General features: G+C 41.8%; 1 protein-coding gene and 1 non-coding gene across 3 annotated transcripts in view; one reads left to right on the top strand and one right to left on the bottom strand.

The window, feature by feature from the left end:
* The window catches only part of LOC123518588 (E3 ubiquitin-protein ligase MIB1-like), a 434884-nt gene that overhangs the window by 104308 nt on the left and 310576 nt on the right, over positions 1–20000 (bottom strand). The gene's annotated exons all lie outside the window — the stretch shown is intronic.
* On the top strand, positions 738–810 carry Trnak-cuu. Its single transcript has one exon. It is a non-coding gene; the product is annotated as a tRNA-Lys (tRNA).

Consider the following 20000-nt stretch of genomic DNA (forward strand, 5'->3'; position numbering starts at 1 on the left):
GAGGAGGAGGAGGAGGAGGAGGAGGAGGAGAGTAACAAAGTGAAGCTTCCTGGCTTACGTTCTTATCCATAATCGTCGTTCCTCCTCCTCCTCCTCCTCTCTTCTTCTTCCTCTTCCTCCTTTACCTTCCCTCCATCAAACTTCCTCTCCTCTTCAACTCTCTTCACTACATCTCTTTCACTTTCCATGCACAACACCGTCTCCTCCTCCTCCTCCTCCTCTTTTCTTCCTCCCTCCTCCAGTCCTCCTCCTTCTTCTTCTATCAAATTTAGTTATCTCATATTTCTAAACCTCTCCTCCTCCTCCTCCTCTTCTTCTTCCTTCCTCCTTTACCGTTTCTCCGGCTGCCTTCTCTATCGTATTCATCCCACGTCAATCTTCCTCCATTCCCTCCCCGTCTTTTTCCTCCCTCTCCCTCTCTCCCTCCATGCCTGCCACTCTCTCTCCTTTCCCTCCTGACGGCGACCATACATCAGGACTTCAGGCCCAGCGAGGTGCTCCAGGGAGTGAGTTATGCCGCTTCTAAGCTACGTCGCCTGTATATCGAGGGGTGGGGTGGCGGGACGGGCTGAGAGAAAGAGGACGTGTTAGAAAGTCTGTATGAATAATGAGAGAGAGAGAGAGAGAGAGAGAGAGAGAGAGAGAGAGAGAGAGAGAGAGAGAGAGAGAGAGAGAGTTACATTAATAAATGGACATCAAGGGCTATTAGAACGTACTGGTTCCTGCCTCACCACACAGCCCGGCTAGCTCAGTCGGTAGAGCACGAGACTCTTAATCTCGGGGTCGTGGGTTCGAGCCCCACGTTGGGCGTTTGCAATATTTTTTTCGCGTTCACCCAGGCGGTAATGACGCCAAGGAAGCGGTTGAATAATTGTACCTTTACACGTTGTTCTTTACCATCCTGTTTACTATGATTTCACCTTAACATACTGTAACGATGTGGCGTATGTTTAAAGCAGCCTGCAGACCTGAAGGCATCACAGCGCCGCCTGATCCTTCAAAACAAAATATCGTACAGCACCGCTCGTAGGCTTATTTTGGAACCACTGCCGCCAACTGCCGATCCCTGAATATAGAACTAAACCCAAATTACTAAGCTATTAATATGTCAGTTAGTTCACACACACACACACACACACACACACACACACACACACACACACACACACACACACACAAGTAATACAGCAATTCAAAGCACACACTTTTAGCGAATATCTCCGCAAAGAAAGTTCACACATATATATCGGTCAGCAAGAAGAACGACGCAACAGCAGCAGCAGCAGGAAGCAAGTTTATAATTTGGTGTTTAGTGGCGGGATGAAAACAAATAATGAGAGAGAGAGAGAGAGAGAGAGAGAGAGAGAGAGAGAGAGAGAGAGAGAGAGAATAGATCTGAACACATTCTATATTCAGCTCTAGTCTCTCTCTCTCTCTCTCTCTCTCTTCTATCACCCATACTTCACCACTTTTTTAATTTATCTTTCTACTTTCACTGTTTGTCCTTCTCTCACATCATTTCATTCCCTAAAACGTCCTCCCTCTATCCCCTTCTCCCTCACCTAGCCCCCCATCTCTCTCTCTCTCTCTCTCTCTCTCTCTCCACGTCTTCCCTAAACTTCCCTGAGCTTCTTTCACATTCTAATGGCCGCCAGCGTGTCCGTCTCCTCCCTGAGTGGCGGGGAAGGAATTCAGACAAAATGCTCCAGCTAAGTTTGCAAAGGAACGGAACTCTGGAGTGGAGGCTGCTGCGGTGAGAGAGAGAGAGAGAGAGAGAGAGAGAGAGAGTTTTGGTTAGTGTGGGCTGGCAACGAGAGAGGAACTTGTTGTGGAAGGAATGGAAAATGGTGAAGGGAAAGGGGAATTGTGGGTGCTTTGTGAGAAATAGAAGGGGAAGGAAGGGGAATTGTAAAGGGGGGAAGAAAGAGGCCATGAGGAAACTGTTGGGGAGTGAATTTAGTTTATTTGGAGGAATAAAGGAAGAATGTGGGAGTCTGCTAAGGGAAAATAAATAAGTGATGGATTATAAATTTACCTGGGAAATAAACAGGGAGTGAATTAACCCTTTGAGTACCATGACGCGTTTCCATATTCATTCTGCTAACTATTTGGTGATTTCATACAGCTTCAGAAACTTACGTCGGGGTTTAAAACAGTGAGGACTTAGGGTATTAATTCCTTCGGTACTGGGACGCATTTTTATCATGAGTTTGGATATGATTTTAGACAATTTTATTTACATTAGGAAGGGTCTATGGAGGTCAGAAGATTAATGGCCAGAATCGTCACTATCTTAATCCACACATAAGTTTCTGAAGTTGTATAAAATCATTAAATAGTAAGCCAAATGAATATGAAAACGCGTCATAGTATGGAAGGTTAATCTTATGACCTCCACAGACCCTTCCTAATGTCAATAAAATCGTCTAATATTGTACACAAATCTCTAGGTAAAAATGTGTCCCAATACTGAAGGTGGTTAAGTTTACTGGAGAAATAATGGGGGAGTGTGAGAGTTTGTTGGGGAAAGAAATGGGAATGATAAATTTTGTTTGTGAAGTAATAAGGGGGAGGAAGAGATTGGCATATGCACACACACACACACGCACACACGCAGACACACATGTATATTTTCATTATGTATGTACTGCAATTCTAATAAACCGTATATCGTCATTATCATTACACACACACACACACACACACACACACACACGTACTGCAGTGGTTAGCACGTTCGACCCACAATCGAGAGGGCCGGGTTCGAATCCCGGTAAGCGGCGAGGCAAATGGGCAAGCCTCTTAATGTGTGGCCCCTGTTCACCTAGCAGTAAATAGGTACGGGATGTAACTCGAGGGGTTGTGGCCTCGCTTTCCCGGTGTGTGGAGTGTGTTATGTGGTCTCAGTCCTACCCGAAGATCGGGTCTATGAGCTCTGAGCTCGCTCCGTAATGGTGAAGACTGGCTGGGTGACCAGCAGACGACCGAGGTGAATCACACACACACACACACACACACACACACACACACACACACACACACACACACACACACACACACACTTTAAGTTTACTGATTGACTGATTGATTTAAATGTTCAAAAGTCGCGTCTTATTTCAATTTACCACAAAGAAAAAAAACCCAGCAAATTTCTCCACATTCCTCTACACTTCCACTCATTCCACCCTTTTTCCTCCTCCTCCTCCTCCATTTATCGTTCCCTGCTATCCACTCTTTCCGTTTTTTTCCTCTCCATTTCCTTCTCCGCCTTTTACTTGTCTTGTTCTTGTTCCTCTTCTTCTTCTTTTCTCACTTCACTTCAACTCTCATTTCTCTTTGTCTTTCATCTCATTTCCTTTCCACCGCCTCTCACTTTCTCTTTGTTCTTCTCTCCACTCCTCTTTGTCATCCTCCTCCACCTCCCTCCTCCATATCTTTTCCTATTTCATTTAATTTTTTCGCTCTTCTGCTCCTCTTCATCCTCTTTCATTGTAACCACTGCCACCCTCCTTCTCTCCTCTCCTCTCCTCTCCTTCCTTCCTTCCTCCTCCTGCTCCATATCTTTTTCTATTTATTTTTTCTTCTCTTCCTCCTCACCTTCGTCCTTTTCCACAGCATCCACCGTCACCTCCTTCTCTTCTCTTCTCTTCTCTTCTCCTTCCTCTTACTCCTCCTCCATCAATTCTTTTTCATCTCCCTCACATCTTCACTCGTCCTTTTCCTCTTCCTTCTCCTATGACATCTCCTTCCTCACTCCTTCATTTCTTTTCTCTCACTTTCCTCCTTCTGTACTTTTTTTTTTAACTCCCTCCTCCTCCTCCCTCCTCCTCCTCCTCAACAAACCTCCTCTCCTTCTTTTTTTCTATTTTCTACAACTTTTCACTCTTCCTCCTCCTTCACTTCTTATTCTTTTCCCTCACATACCACCACCACCACCACCACCACCACCACCACCACCACCTCCTCCTCCTCCTCCTCTGACCTAGGCATGTATTTCTTCACTCTTCTCTTTGGTCTCTTGGTTACTTTCTTTTGCTCTTTTCTTGATCTCCTCCTTCCTCTTTCTTCTTTCCATCTGTAACCCTCGTGCTCTCTCTCTCTCTCTCTCTCTCTCTCTCTGGTCTTTACTATCTTTCTCTTTTCATCCTCAATTTTTGTTTTCATTTTTTTTCGTGACTTTGTGCTTTTTCCCTCTTCCTTTTTATTTAGTCTTTACTTTCCTGCTCTTCTGTTCGCTTGTCTTTTTCTTTTTCTCTTCTTTTTTTTTCTCCATGGCAGTGACGACAGCCTTCTCATGACGATATATGATTTTTTTTTTCTTACACATAAAGAGACTCCTCGATATAGAGAAAAAGTAAGAGAGAGACGTACAAAGGTTTAAAAAGACACGCCTACACACACACACACAAAAAAAAAAAAAAAAAAATCACACACGAGAGAGAGAGAGAGAGAGAGAGAGAGAGAGAGAGAGAGAGAGAGAGAGAGAGAGAGAGAGAGAGAGAGAGAGAGAGAGAGAGAGAGAGAGAGAGAGAGAGAGAGAGAGAGAGAGAGAGATATTCCTTGTTCATACTCACTGTCGTGCCTCCTTTTAATCTTTTCCCTGTCTTACCTGTGAAAGAAAGAATACTGTTAACTTCACAACAACAAACAAAATAACAACACAACAACAACAACGGAGGCCATGTAGTCAGATAATGGGTGTGACTGAGACCTTTGTGTGTGTGTGTGTGTGTGTGTGTGTGTGTGTGTGTGTGTGTGTGTGTGTGTGTGTGTGTGTGTGTGTGTGTGTGTGTGTGTGTGTGTGTGTGTGTGTGAAGACGTTATCGGAACGAGCTCAGAGCAATGAATGGATCAAACGAAAAGAAATAAAACAAGCTTACTTTTTATTCTTATCTATAATCTATGTTTCTACCTAACCTAACCTAACCGTACTTACCTACCTATCTATCCATCTACAATACTTTAAAAAAAAATCTAATCTTTTAAAAACTTGACGGAGACAGTGCACATGTAAAATTCTCAATACACAACCACCACCACCACCACTACCACAACTAAACACCAACACCCGCCAAGTAACCAGGGTAATGGGAATGAAAGAGGCGTTCTTGTTGCGGGAATAGCGAGATGCAGGATGGATAAGTGAGAAATACCCTGATAGCCGGAGATAGCGAGGACATTATGCCGCGGCGGGATGAAGACAGGCAGCTCAAGGAGGTGTTTGGAGAGAGGCAAAGGGATATGAATGAGAAAAGAATATGTCTTCAGGAGCGAGGGGGGGAGGTGATGGGAAGGAGGAATAGGAGGGGGAGGGAAGTGGGTAAGAGGGCAAGACGTGTGTGTGTGTGTGTGTGTGTGTGTGTGTGTGTGTGTGTGTGTGTGTGTGTGTGTGTGTGTGTGTGTGTGTGTGTGTGTGTGTGATTCACTGTTTGATCTGCTGCAGTCTCTGACGAGACAGCCAGACGTTACCCTACGGAACGAGCTCAGAGCTCATTATTTCCGATCTTCAGATAGGCCTGAGACCAGGCACACACCACACACCGGGACAACAAGGTCACAACTCCTCGATTTACATCCCGTACCTACTCACTGCTAGGTGAACAGGGGCTACACGTGAAAGGAGACACACCCAAATATCTCCACCCGGCCGGGGAATCGAACCCCGGTCCTCTGGCTTGTGAAGCCAGCGCTCTAACAACTGAGTTACTGGGCGTGTGTGTGTGTGTGTGTGTGTGTGTGTGTGTGTGTGTGTGTGTGTGTGTGTGTGTGTGTGTGTGTGTGTGTGTGTGTGTGTGTGTCCGCTTCGCCACCAAGACAACCTGAAGAGACACTTACTTTCTGGCATCTCTGTGTCTGCAAGAGGGAGGAGAGAGTGAGGAGAGGGGAGAGAGAGAGAGAGCTTTGGTAATGACATGACCCTCTCTCTCTCTCTCTCTCTCTCTCTCTCTCTCGCGCGCGCGCGTGAATCTGGGCGTGTAAGTTTTAAGAAAAGTGTCAAGTTACTGAATGAATTAAACTGACCTTTTTCTTTTCATGGCAACCTCTCTCTCTCTCTCTCTCTCTCTCTCTCTCTCTCTCTCTGTCTGGGCCTTCATTCATTTCCCCTTTCTTTTTCCTTCTTTCCCTTCCTTCCTTCCTTCTCCCTCCATTTATTTTGCACCTCAATTCCTGTCTGGATTTGTGAGAGGGATGAAAGAAATGCTAAAAAGAATCTTGCTCTCTTCCCTCACCTAACTTTTTTTTCTTTTTCTATTTTCAGTATATTTTCTCCATTTCTTTCCTTTCACCTTACCTCACTTCCTCTCTCTCTCTCTCTCTCTCTCTCTCTCTCTCTCTCTCTCTCTCTCTCTCTCTCTCTCTCTCTCTGTTATCACTTTTACTCTCTTTCTCTTCTGTATTCTTTTATCCTTCATACACTTATCTTTTTCAGTCCCTTCTTCCTTTCCTATTTCTCTTATTGTTATTCCTTTCACTTCCTCTTCTCTTTCCTTTCCTTTATATCTCCTTCCTTCTCCACGTTGTTATTCTCCTACTTCCTTCCTCCTCTCCTTTCCTTTCTCTGTGGCTTCTTCACTTCCTTTCTTTATCATAAGTTATCCTTCCACCTCACTCATTCTATTTTCCATCCTCTCCACACATTGTTTTCCTCATTTATTCCACTATTCTTCCTCTTTTTCCTCCTCCTCCTCCTCTTCCTCGTTCTCTCTTTTTCACTTCCCATAAACATTCATTCTAATCAAATACTTACTTCTTTCCGTCCTTTTCTTTTTCTCCCTATCTTTATGTTCTCTCTCTCTCTCTCTCTCTCTCTCTCTCTCTCTCTCTCTCTCTCTCTCTCTCTCTCTCTCTCTCTCTCTCTCTCTCTCTCTCTGCTCATCTCAGTCAAACTTTTCATTGTAATCAAACAAATATTCTCTTCCATCCCTCCCCCAACCCTTCCTATTCCTTCCTCCTTTTCTTCTTCTTCTTCTTCTTCTTCTTCTTCTTCCTCTTCTTCCTTCTCCTCCTCCTCCTCCTCCTTCTCCCTTCTTCCAAACTTTCCTTCTAATCAAACAAATATTCCCTTCTGTCCCTCTTTCCACCCTTCCCTTATGTTTCTTCCTCCTTTACTTTTCTTCTCCTCCTCCTCCTCCTCCTCCTCTTCCTCCTTCTCCTCCTTCAGGCAGCTCCGGGCGGCAGCGAGAGGCGCCACACGGTTCGGTCGCCGCGGCACAGTGGGGAAAAAATTGAGTGAAAGATAATGAAACAGGAACTGAAACATTGCAGGTCACGAGGGAACGATAAGAGAGAGAGAGAGAGAGAGAGAGAGAGAGAGAGAGAGAGAGAGAGAGAGAGAGAGAGAGAGAGAGAGAGAGAGAGAGAGAGAGAGAGAGAGAGAGAGAGAGAGAATATGGTATAAGTCCTATATGGTCAATGAAAAATAATGTAATGGAACACGTGGGAATAAAAAAGAGAATGTAAAAAATAGGTAGAGAAAAAGAAATGTGATAAATAACTACTACTACTACTACTACTACTACTACTACTACTACCACCACCACCACCACCACCACGACCACCACCACCAGCACTACTACTACTACTACTACTACTAATACTATGCCACCCAAGCAATGCAGTGATTCCAAGCCATTATTTCTTTCACAGCGTATCATCATGTAGCTTAAAAATATAATGTAAAAAAAAAGAATATAAATAAACAAATAAAAAAAATGAAAACTCTTCCTATGTGGTGCAGAATAAACAGAACCCAAACAATGAATAAATAAATAAATAAATAAATAAATAAATAAACACACACACATACACACAAAAAAGTAACGAACCATCACAAATGAACAAAAAACGATGTACTGAATGATATCACGAAGAGAAAGAAAAATAATGAAACAAAAGGAAAAAAAAAAACCGATGTAAAAAAGAACAAGACCATTAAGCAAACAAAGGAGAAACAAATACGTGCCAAAAAATGTGGAAATATAACAGTTTTATTCATACCTTCACTAGCATGGTTTTTTTTTTTTATATTCGTCCATTTTTATCTAAACAAAGAAATGCGATTATTGATAAAAACTCTTCTAAAAATATATATATGCAAAAAAAACAACAACTAATAAATAAGTGTCCCTAGTTTCATTTATAAATTAATTACAATATATTCATTTACTTATTTTCCTTTAATATCTAAGAATGTCAATATAGAAGGAGAAAGCTGGATTTTTACTGAACGTGACTAACTATTCCCTCTTGAACGTGACTAACTATTCCCTCTTGAACGTGACTAACTATTCCCTCTTGAACGTGACTAACTATTCCCTCTTCTTCAATGACCCCCAACAGGTCCAGCTCTTCTACACTGAACATCCTCGGTCTGTCTGTTACTTGTAATCTCAATATTAACCCCTTCAGTACCGTGCCGCGTTTACATATTCATTCGGGTTATTATTTAGCAATTTTATACAGCTTCAGCAACTTATGTGGGGTTTGAAATGGTGAAGACTGTGGGCATTAATCTTTTGAGCCTCATACACCCTTCCCAATGCAAATAAAATCGTCTAATCATACCCAAAAATCAAGGTAAAATGCGTCTTAGTAAGGTTAAACTTCACATCTCACCTCTGGATAAACAGTCTATTACAAAGATAAATATTCTGAGTCATTTCCGCTATTTTCCTCACTGACACTACTACACACGGAAAAAAAAAAAATAACAACAACAAAAGAAATAGAATACAAAACATCGCATTTACCCACTCATCCAATCCTTTATCTACCCATCCACACGTATATCCACCCGTAAAAACAAAAATATCCAAATATTACGTAGGAGAGGAACACTCGATTCATTTACTCATTCATGTGTTGGTGCGTTGTGTATTTCAGCATTTTTATTGGAGCGTGAACAGCGAGGCGCGGGGCGAGTCTCCGAGGGGCGTGTGGTATTTATTCACCCCAGCCATTCCAGCGCCTGTATGGAAGCACTGATAAACTGCAGCAATTTGGGGAATTCTTTCGCAATTAATGGAGCAGTTTTCTCTTAGTTTTATTAACACTAATATTGCTGCGGGGATAACTGGGAGGTACAGCCACAGTGCTCTTCTGGGGGCCTTGTGTGTGTGTGTGTGTGTGTGTGTGTGTGTGTGTGTGTGGGTGAAATGCTACATGCTTCGTGCTGCTGTTACTGTATATGCTTGTGTTGTTGTTTTGTTTTGTTTTATGTACTGCTATTACTTGTACTACGAGTGGTGATGGTGGTGGTGTTGCTTGTTTTTCCTCTACTACTGTTGTTGTTGGTGGTGGTGGTGATAGTGATGAATGGTGGTGGTAGTGGTGGTGATGATGATGATGATGATATTCTGCTTTTGTACTATTGTATATAAGGCTGGATAACAACAAAGAAAATGATTAAAAAGACCGTTTACATTTCTTAACCCATGGAATAATTAGTGAGAATGCTTCAAATACCACCACCATCACCACCACCACTATCATCACTATCATCATCAAAATCATCAACACCATCATCATCACCTTTTCTGAAGCTCCACATGTCTCCTTCATCACCCACAGAGCCCTTCTATCTTCCTGTCCCTCCTTCATCCCTTCCCTTCCTCCCTCCTTCCTTCCTTCCTTCCTTCATTCCCCTTCACAGCTCGCCTCTCTCTTGGAATTTCTCCTTAAAACTTGGATACAAAAATTCTTTCACAATCTACAGAGCAATTTCACTTTCGATGTCCGACCATTATACATTTTTTTAAACTTACGACACGAGAGAGAGAGAGAGAGAGAGAGAGAGAGAGAGAGAGAGAGAGAGAGAGAAGTAGAGGATTAGTTCACATCAGAGGTCAAACTAACTCTCTCTCTCTCTCTCTCTCTCTCTCTCTCTCTCTGGCTTCTGTTTTCGTTCTCAGACTTAATACAAAGGAACAAAGAAAAAGAGATAAACATCATGGATATTTAGGAGAAAATTACCATTATTACTGTTATCATTATCATTAGTTATCATCATTATTATTAGTTATTATTATCATTATTACTATTGCTACTATTACTATTATGGATGTAAGGATGTTATTTACTGTGTGTGTGTGTGTGTGTGTGTGTGTGTGTGTGTGTGTGTGTGTGTGTGTGTGTGTGTGTGTGTGTGTGTGTATGCAAAACTTCTGGACAAACAGCACAAACTTTTGGAGTCGTGTTGCTGAGACTCGTGTGGAAAGTGTTACGGCTTTCACTCTCACTCTCCCTCTCTCCCTCTCCCTCTCTCTCTCTCTCTCTGTCTCTGACTCCTGCAGGCGACAACATGGAGCCTTGGCGTAGATTTTATTTGCAAGATACGAGGATTGTATGTAGTGGGGCATTGCAGCCAGACCCCTCCTCTCTCTCTCTCTCTCTCTCTCTCTCTCTCTCTCTCTCTCTCTCTCTCTCTCTCTCTCTCTCTCTCTCTCGTGTCCCTTGTCGTCGTATGAGTTATGGAATCTAGTGAAACCTTTCCCTAGAGCCTCGTCCAGCCATACTAAGCCTCCTCCTCCTCCTCCTCCTCCTTCTCCTCCTCCTCCTCCTCCTCCTCCTCCTCCTCCGTTTACTCTCTATTCTCTCCCTTCTCTTCCTTTTCTCCTCTCCTCTCCCTTCATCATCTACTAATATTTTTTTTTACTTCTGTTAATTCACCTCATTCATCTCGTATTCATTTTCATTTTGCATTTTCTTAGCATCTTTCATCCTTTGCCATTTCCTCTTCTTCATTCCTTAATTACTACTCTTTATTCCTTCTGTAGCTTCATCTCTTCTTCCTCATTCTATTTCTTCGTCTACCGTGTTTTCTTCTCTTCAATTTCTCTCTCAATTTCTACTGTCTACTATATATTTCTTCTGTTTATTCATCTCCTCCTCTTCTTTCTTTTCTCCTCCTCCTCCTCCTCCTCCTCCTCCTCCACATCTTCCAGCTTCTTCTTCAGGGTAAAAGAAAGAAACTTAATAAAAATGATAACAAATAAAGAAATCAGAACTAAATTTATCAACTCTCTCTCTCTCTCTCTCTCTCTCTCTCTCTCTCTCTCTCTGCTACATCCTTCTCCTCTTTGCTTTTTCTTCACTTCCTCTCTGCTTCTCCTCCTTCTCCTTCACGTTCGTTCATTTTTCTCTTTCTTTCCATCTCTCCTTTACCTCTTTGCTTCCTTCTCTCTTTCTCTCCTTCCACTTCTTCTTTCTTCTTCCTCCTCCTCTTCTTCCTCCCAAGACACTTCATAACATATATTAAAAAAAAAAGTGGAATATGATTTTGTTTTTGCACTACGTATATTGAGAGAGAGAGAGAGAGAGAGAGAGAGAGAGAGAGAGAGAGAGAGAGAGAGAGAGAGAGAGAGAGAGAGAGAGAGAGAGAGAGAGAGAGAGACTATTGATTGTGGTGCCAGGCCAGAGAACGTGGTAAGACTTAGGAAGAGTCTGTATTCTTGCCTAACTCTCAGAGACGCTTCAGATAACCTCCCTCCCTCCTCCTCCTCCTCCTCCTCCTCCTCCTCCTCCTCCTCCTCCTACTATTATTTTTTTCTCCATCTCTTCTCTAAGTATTCACTGTTGTATTTCTTCTTCTCTGTTTCTTCGCTTCTTCTTCTTCTCTTCCTCCTCTTCTCTAAATACTTCCTCTTATAGATCTCTTGTTCTTCTTCCACTTCCTAATTTTCTGCCTCTCGTTCTTCTCCTTCCTCCCATTCTTTTTTTCCTTCTCTTCCTCCTTCCTATTTTCATGGTTTTCTGTCCACCTCTTTTATTTACCCTCTTCTAATTCTTTTTCTTCAATTATTTTTTCCTCCTACTTATCTTTCATATCTAAAATTCTTATCTTTACTACTACTACTACTACTACTACTACTACTACTACTACTACTACTACTGCTGCTACAACAACTACTACGAATGCTCCTTACTTTTCCATTTTCTTTTCCCACAATCTTACTCTTTTCCATTAACACTTCTTCATTAACTTCTTCTTCTTCTTCTTCTTCTTCTTCTTCTTCTTCTTCTCTTCTTCTTCTTCTTCTTCTTCTTCTTCTTCTTCTTCTTCTTCTTCTTCTTCTTCTCCTCCTCCTCCTCCTCCTCTTCAAACTCATCCTAACGTTAATCTTCTCACAATACTTTTTTTTTTATCATGTTGAAAATCACACACACACACACACACACACACACACGTTATCGAAGGCTGTGAGAGACGGACCTAATTCTGGGTTAAGATATTTTCTCTCTCTCTCTCTCTCTTCTAAAAATGTTTGAGAAGCAATGGAGGTGATAACGAGAGAGAGAGAGAGAGAGAGAGAGAGAGAGAGAGAGAGAGAGAGAGAGAGAGAGAGAGAGAGAGAGAGAGAGAGAGAGAGAGAGAGAGAGAGAGAGAGAGAGAGAGAGAGAGAGAGAGAGAGGAAAGAGGCGTGCAAATATGTGATACTATTCATAAGCCTAAGAAGGGAGGAGGAGGAGGAGGAGGAGGAGGAGGAGGAGGAGGAGGAGGAGGAGGAGGAGGAGGAGGAGGAGGAGGAGGAGGAGGAGGAGGAGGAGGAGGAGGAGGAGGAGGAGGAGGAGGAGGAGGAGGAGGAGGAGGAGGAGGAGGAGGAGGAGGAGGAGGAGGAGGAGGAGGAGGAGGAGGAGGAGGAGGAGGAGGAGGAGGAGGAGGAGGAGGAGGAGGAGGGAGGAGGAGGAGGAGGAGGAAAAGGAGGAGGAGGAGGAGGAGGAGGAGGAGGAGGAGGAGGAGGAGGAGGAGGAGGAGGAAAGGGCAGGAAGAGGTGGAGACAGGAGGAGGAGGAGGAGGAGGAGGAGGAGGATTAAGGAGGAAAGGATGGAGAGGATAAGAGGATGAATGGGAGGGAAGGGTGGATGGGTGGTGGTGGGTGAGTGACTGGGTGTGTGTGTGAATGGGTGGGAGTGGCGGGTGAGTGTGGGAGAGTGGGTGGGGCGTAAAATCAATGGTATGTAGGCTGTGGCGCTTCCTTCCAGTTTGGCACCTCGCAAAACAAGAGAGAGAGAGAGAGAGAGAGAGAGAGAGAGAGAGAGAGAGACACCTACTTCTGATAATTGACGTGTTTCTTACTCAAGGCAGAAATATTGTGTTTAGAAGTAACATTAGTTTGATTTCACAGGAATATTACATAGACAATAATAATTACCTACCACCACCACCACCACCACCACCACCACCACCATCACCAGTACCACCACCACTACTACTACTACTACTACAACTATTACTACTATTACTTCAGGCCACGATATGACACTTTTAACAAATGGCCTCTATCTTTCAAAAGCTTTATTGCGAAAAAGAAATATTAAGTCTCTCCAAAGATTGCCTTGAACAGAACCTTACTACTACCACAACCAGTACCACCACCACCACTATCGCCACCACCACTACTACAACCACTTGGGCTACTACTAATACTATCTTGTTACTACTACTACTACTACTACTACTACTACTACTACTAATACTACTACTACTACCACTACTACTACCGCTGCTACTACTATTTCCACTACCACCACTACTACCACCACCACAACTACTACTACTAATACCACCACCAACAACTACTACTACTACTACTACTACTACTACTACTACTTCAATTAAGGTAAGAAAAATTGATGTTCTTATTAATCTAAACAGCTGTGCGGATGAGAGAGAGAGAGAGAGAGAGAGAGAGAGAGAGAGATACAACACACACCAACTGGCAGGACAAATGAATTCCCCACAGAACGAGTAGAGAGAGAGAGAAGGAAGGAGAGGGAGTGGGAGAGGGAGAGGGAGAGGGAGAGGGAGAGGAAGAGTGAGTGGGTGAGAGGGAAAGTGTAAGAGCTCCCTCGAGGGCAAACACAGCAATTCTCACTTCATGATTTTATCCACCTGTCTCTCTCTCTCTCTCTCTCTCTCTCTCTCTCTCTCTCTCTCTCTCTTCTTCCTCCTTTTATACTGTCCCTATACATTTATTTATTTCCTTCCTACTCCTTTCTTCGTCTGTCTGTCTGTCTGTCTGTCTGTCTCTCTCTCTTCTAAATTTCAGTATCCAAATTTTTCAAATCTGGATGAGAGAGAGAGAGAGAGAGAGAGAGAGAGAGAGAGAGAGAGAGAGAGAGAGAGAGAGAGAGAGAGAGAGAGAAGGAAGGAAACTGGAAAATAAATAATAAGGCACAAAATTCAAATATCGTGGGAAAAGTAGAAGAGAAAAGTAAGTAAATATATAAGTAAAGTTTCCTGTTGAGCGTCAGTCTTGTTTAAAAGTCAAATATAATTCTCTTGAACCACCATCAATCATCCTCTCTCTCTCTCTCTCTCTCTCTCTCTCTCTCTCTCTGGCTGGGTACAGTTTTGTTTGATTTTTTTAAACTTTTTTTTTTTCATTTTTTTTCAATTTTTCTACCTCTTTTTTCTGTCTTTTTTCATTTCTCCTTTTTAATCTTTTCCTACATTTTTCTCCATTCTTTTCCTTCCAATTTTTCATTTTATTTTCTTTTATACATATATTGTTTACCTTTTCCTCTCTCACTCACTCCCATCCACACACACACACACACACACACACACACACACACACACACACACACACACACACACACACATTCTATTTCCTGTTCTTTCCTTCTCTTCATTTCCTCTGTTATCGCATTCTCCTCTCTTTTTTTTCCTTATTCTCTTCTCTGTTCCTCCTCTTCTTCATTTCACAGATTTGCTTTCGTCTCTTTTCTCTTTCTTTTCCTCCTGTTCTTTTTGCTTCTGTTCATCTTCAATTCTTCCTCCTCTTCCTCTTCCTCCTCTTTCTCTTCCCTTTCTTCCTTATTCTTTCCTTTTACCACACATTCCTTCTCTGCATTCCTTTCTTAACCAACATCATTCCTCTTAATTCTTCTTTCCTCTCTTCCTCTATTTATTTTTCACATTCTTCCTCCTACCCTTATGCACTTTCCTTCCTCCTTCATTCTTCCTCTTCCTCTTCCTTCGTCTTCCTCTCCTGCATTCGTGTCACTTCCTCTTCCTCGTTCGCACCTCCTCCCTTCCTTCTCTTCTCTTCTGGTCTTCCCTTCTCTCTCTCTCTCTCTCTCTCTCTCTCTCTCTCTCTCTCTCTCTCTTTCTCTCTCTTTTCTTACATTTCGTTGTCCCTCTTCCTATTTTATTTTTCTCTTGTGTTTCTCTCTTCCTATTACTTCTTTATTCATTTTTTTCCTTTATCTTCCTTCTCTCCTTGCGTCTTTATTTTCTCCTATCTTCTTTCTTTTCTTTATCCTGCACGTATCTTTTCCTTTCTCTCTTCCTCTTAAATCCATTCCTGTTCTGTTGCATTACTCTCTATGTTCTTCCTGTCCTTCTTTATCGCAATTTCCTCTCTTTCCTTATCTATCTTTTGTTTCCTTCCTCTTAATTAATCTATTTTTTTTCCATCTCCTCTGTATATCTGTTTTCCTCTTCTTCTCTTTTCTTCCTTCTTTTTCTTACTATCTATATTTTTTTCCTAAGTCTAATATCAACAATTCTCTTTCTTCCTCCTCTTCCTTTTCTCCTTCTCACCGTTTCCTTCCCATCTTTATCCTTTGTCATATCCTACATTCAATTTTTTCTCCTCCTCTTCCTCTGAAAGATTCTCTCCTACCCTCTCTCCCTTTTTCTATATCCTACACAAACACCAGCTTTCCTTCCTCTTCTGTCCCTCCTCCCTTTTCTCCTCCTCCTCGTCGTCGTCGTCGTCGTCGTCCTCCTCCTCCTCTTCCTTTTTCTCCTTTTCCTCTCCTTTCCCCTCCTTCCATTCCCTGTCACCTCGCGTCACTCCCTCCATTATAGGACGGCGTCACAGCAGCGTCACCAGGCCGCAAAGGATATAGCCTCTCTCTCTCTCTCTCTCTCTCTCTCTCTCTCTCAACGAAGGCGAGGTATTGCTAAGAAATCACAGACCGTCTTGAAACCATCGATTATTTGGTGTGTGTACGTCTCTCTCTCTCTCTCTCTCTCTCTCTCTCTCTCTCTCTCTCTCTCTCTCTCTCTCTCTTCAGGCACGTTTAGGATCACCAATAATTCTTTCTAGTTTAGTTTTCTTTTCTTTCTTCGTTTCCTCTTTTATATTTCTTCATTTTTTCTTTCTTTTTTATTTACTTCAAAATTTTCAGCCTTATTTTCTCTCTGGTTTATCTTTTTTTCTTAGTTTTTCCATTTTTCTTTTGTTTCCGTTTTGATCTCTCATTTTTTCTTTTCTTTCCTTTTCTCAGTTTTCTTTTTTTCTCTTTAATTTTCCCTTCCTTTTCCTTCTAGTTTCTCTTCTTCCCTATTTGTTTTCCTCTCTTCCATCTACTTTCTCTCTTTCATGTTTTCTTTAGCTTCTCTTTTGTGTCCATTCCTCGTCTTCTTTCTTAAGTTTGTTTTCCTCTTCTTCTTCTTCTTTCTTCTTTTCTTTTCCTTTTTATTTCATTCTCCGTTACTCGTCTTCCTCTTTCTCTCTTTTTTTGTTCTTTAATTCTTCTTGTTGTTTGTTTATCTTATTTATCAACTTTCTTTATTTCTCCTGTTAAATTATTCTTCAGCTTATTCTAACTAATCAATAACTTTTTCCTTCTTCCTCTTTTTTTTTTTTTTTAATTTATCGCCTTTTTCCCTTCCTTGTATTTCTTTCTATTTTCTTATTCTCTTCCTTCTTTCCTTCTTATTCTTTGCAATGTCAAGCGTTCACATTGTATTTATTTATTTTCCTATTTTCGTTCCTCCTTCTTGAAATGTTTCGTTTATTTTCAGTTTCAATATTTTTTTGCTTTTCTGTTGATTTTCGTTTTCGCTTATTCTATTCCTCTCCCTCCTCCTCTTCTGCTCTCTCCCGTCTTCCGTAATCGCTGTTCTTTGTCTTAATCTCTCTCTCTCTCTCTCTCTCTCTCTCTCTCTCTCTCTCTCTCTCTCTCTTTTATATATTTTTTTTTCGCCATTTCTTCATACACGTTTTCCACATATTGCATTCCTATCCTCTTTCTTTCTTTCTTTCTTTCTTTTTTCGTGTTCGTTGTTTTTTTTTCTATAGTCTTCATTCATCTATATATTTTTTCCTTTTTTTCTTTTTTCCCCTTGTTCGTTAAGATTTATTTATTTTTCGCGTGTGATGTTGTTGTTGTTGTTGTTGTTGTTGTTGTTGTTGTTGTTGTTGTTCACTGCACTTCAATATCACATGATTCTCTTTAAGTTGTTGTTACGCTTTGTTTTACTCTGTTTTTCTCTCTTATCTTCTTTTTCTCTCTCTCTCTCTTTCTCTCTCTTTCTTTCTTTCTTTCCATTAAGTCTTCATTACATTTATCTCAAGTTATTTTTTATCTAATTCTTCTCTTTCTTCTTTTCTTTCTTCCGATCTTTTCATTTTTTTTTTTACACATCCATTTTCTTTCTTTGTATGTATTTTATTTGTACATCCTTTTCTGTGATTACTATTCTCTCTCTCTCTCTCTCTCTCTCTCTCTCTCTTGCTTTCTCTACTTATCTCTCCAACTTTTTTCGTCCTCAATGACCTTTCTTCCTCTTTACCTCGTCTCTCATATTCTCTCTCTCTCTCTCTCTCTCTCTCTCTCTCTCTCTCTCTCTCTCTCTCTCTCTCTCTCTCTCATCATCATGGTGCGCTAAGAGGAAGTTTTAGTCAGGTGGGTAAAGAGGTGAATTACACGCCACTCAGGTATTCGACTTCCCTCAGGCATTGAAACACACACACACACACACACACACACACACACACACACACACACACACACACACACACACACACACACAATCCTTACGTATTTTCAGTATGAGTCACGTAGATACATAAATGGATAGATACATAAATAGATAGATACAAAGATAGATAGATAGATAGATGGATGGATGGATGGATGGATAAATAGATAGATAGATAGTTAGATGACTGCATGAATAAATGAATATTATTGCCACACTTCGCTGAGATAAAGCTTAACTCCTTCACGGCGTTATGTAACCGTCACAACACTAAAAAGGTAAATGTGTAGAATCATTTAGAGTACTTACGAATGGGAAAACGAGAATATGAAGAGTAGATTAACCAATGTAGCAAAGATAACAAGTACTTTAGAGCATTTTGTGATTAAAACTTAAGAATACACGTTGATCAAAAGAGTAAAAGGGTTAAAAAGAGATTACAGCAGTTAAAATGTAGTGGTGAAAGAAATGTTTTATGCTCCTCTCTCTCTCTCTCTCTCTCTCTCTCTCTTAGGTCTAAAAACTCAGGTGCATCGAGGTGTTATAAGAAGAAGTTAGGCCTAATTCTCCCTTCACCTTGCCCACCTCCTGTCTGTCTGTCTGTCTGTCTGTCTATTGGTGGTGGTGGTGGTGGTGGTACTCGAATCAAAACAGGTGTTGCTCTTTAAGTTCAGCTCTAAAACATCTCTTCTCTTCTCCGTCTCCCCGTTTTCGTTACAAGTTCCAAGTATTGAGGTGACACTCCGGAGCTCTCGGCTTAGTACAGATTTTACATTGTCTTTTTTACATGTTTTTGTTTATCTATTTCCAGGCAGGTATACTTTTATTTATTTATTTATTTATTCTATCATTTTCTTACTTTGGTATGATTTTAACATCGTAACATCTGCGGAACTGGAACTGTATACTCTCTCTCTCTCTCTCTCTCTTTTACATTTTTTAAAGGATTAAGTATTCTTTATTATTTTATCCCTTACTTCTCATTATTTCTTATTGCATGTATGTAAAAATATATATATCTCTTAACTCCTTCAGTACTGGGACACATTTTTACCACAAGTTTTGAGTACGATTAGACAATTTCATTTACATTAGGGAAAGTCTATGGAGGTCAGAAGATTAATGGCCAGCGTCTTCACTCTTTACATCCCCACATAAGTTTCTGAAGCTGTATAAAATCACCAAATAGTAAGCAGAATAAATATGGAAAGGTGTCATGGTACTGGAGGGGTTAAATAGTGATGTCTTCCTTTCTTCATTACAACATGGAGGTTTTAGAGATTACAACTTTTATTATTTCCATTTCCTGTATCTTACTGGTGGTGACGGGGGTGTTTGTCCAGATAAAATGCAAATTCCAGAGAGAGAGAGAGAGAGAGAGAGAGAGAGAGAGAGAGAGAGAGAGAGAGAGAGAGAGAGAGAGAGAGAGAGAGAGAGAGAGAGAGACTTTTCTGCTATATTCGTCAACAAGGTAAGACTCAAACTCCTTCCCCTTCTCCCCCATGCCGTGTCACATGTAGAGAGGCGTCCCCCGGGGTGCCTCGCTGCCTCTTACAACCCCGCGGCTCATCTCGCTGGCCTCTCTCGATTCGGTGCCTGTGAAATATTCGGTCTTATCTCCGCCCCTCCCTCGCCAGGACTCATCTTCATCAGGCCACACATCCCGATAACGGAATCTCTCTCTCTCTCTCTCTCTCTCTCTCTCTCTCTCTCTCTCTCTCTCTTCTCTCTCTCTCTCTCTCTCTCTCATCATTTTTCAGTCTCCCTCTCACCTCTCTCTCACTGCCTTTTTCTAGTTGCCCTTGTCCCATTTCCCTCAGCCTTTCCTTCCGTCCTTCCATCTCATCTGTCCATCATCTGTCTCCACCTCCACCTCCACCTCCACCTCTTCCTCCTCCTTTTCCTAACCCACAGTCCTCTCCAATTTCCTTCATTCGTACTCAACCCTCTCTATCTCCACCTCCCTTCTCCCCTACTCCTCCTACTCTTCCTCCTCGTCGCCCCTCATCACCCAGCGTTCCAGATCCAAGTTTCAGTTTCCAGGTCACCATTCCAGGCACAGGTTTCGCGTTTCAGGGCCTGGAATGGCGGTGAAAAGAAGCCTTTGATGTCGGTTCTCGCGCGTTCACAAACTCGAGGATACAGCAAAAAAATAGGGTGGGGCTTTATATTTTCAGTGAAGCTTCCCATTTTTCCTTTTTTTTTAATGCTCTTTTTGTAGGTGTGACTGAAAAGGGTGGAGAGAGAGAGAGAGAGAGAGAGAGAGAGAGAGAGAGAGAGA

Source organism: Portunus trituberculatus, chromosome 44 (assembly GCF_017591435.1).
Source record: "Portunus trituberculatus isolate SZX2019 chromosome 44, ASM1759143v1, whole genome shotgun sequence".
Taxonomy (NCBI): Eukaryota; Metazoa; Arthropoda; class Malacostraca; order Decapoda; family Portunidae; genus Portunus; species Portunus trituberculatus.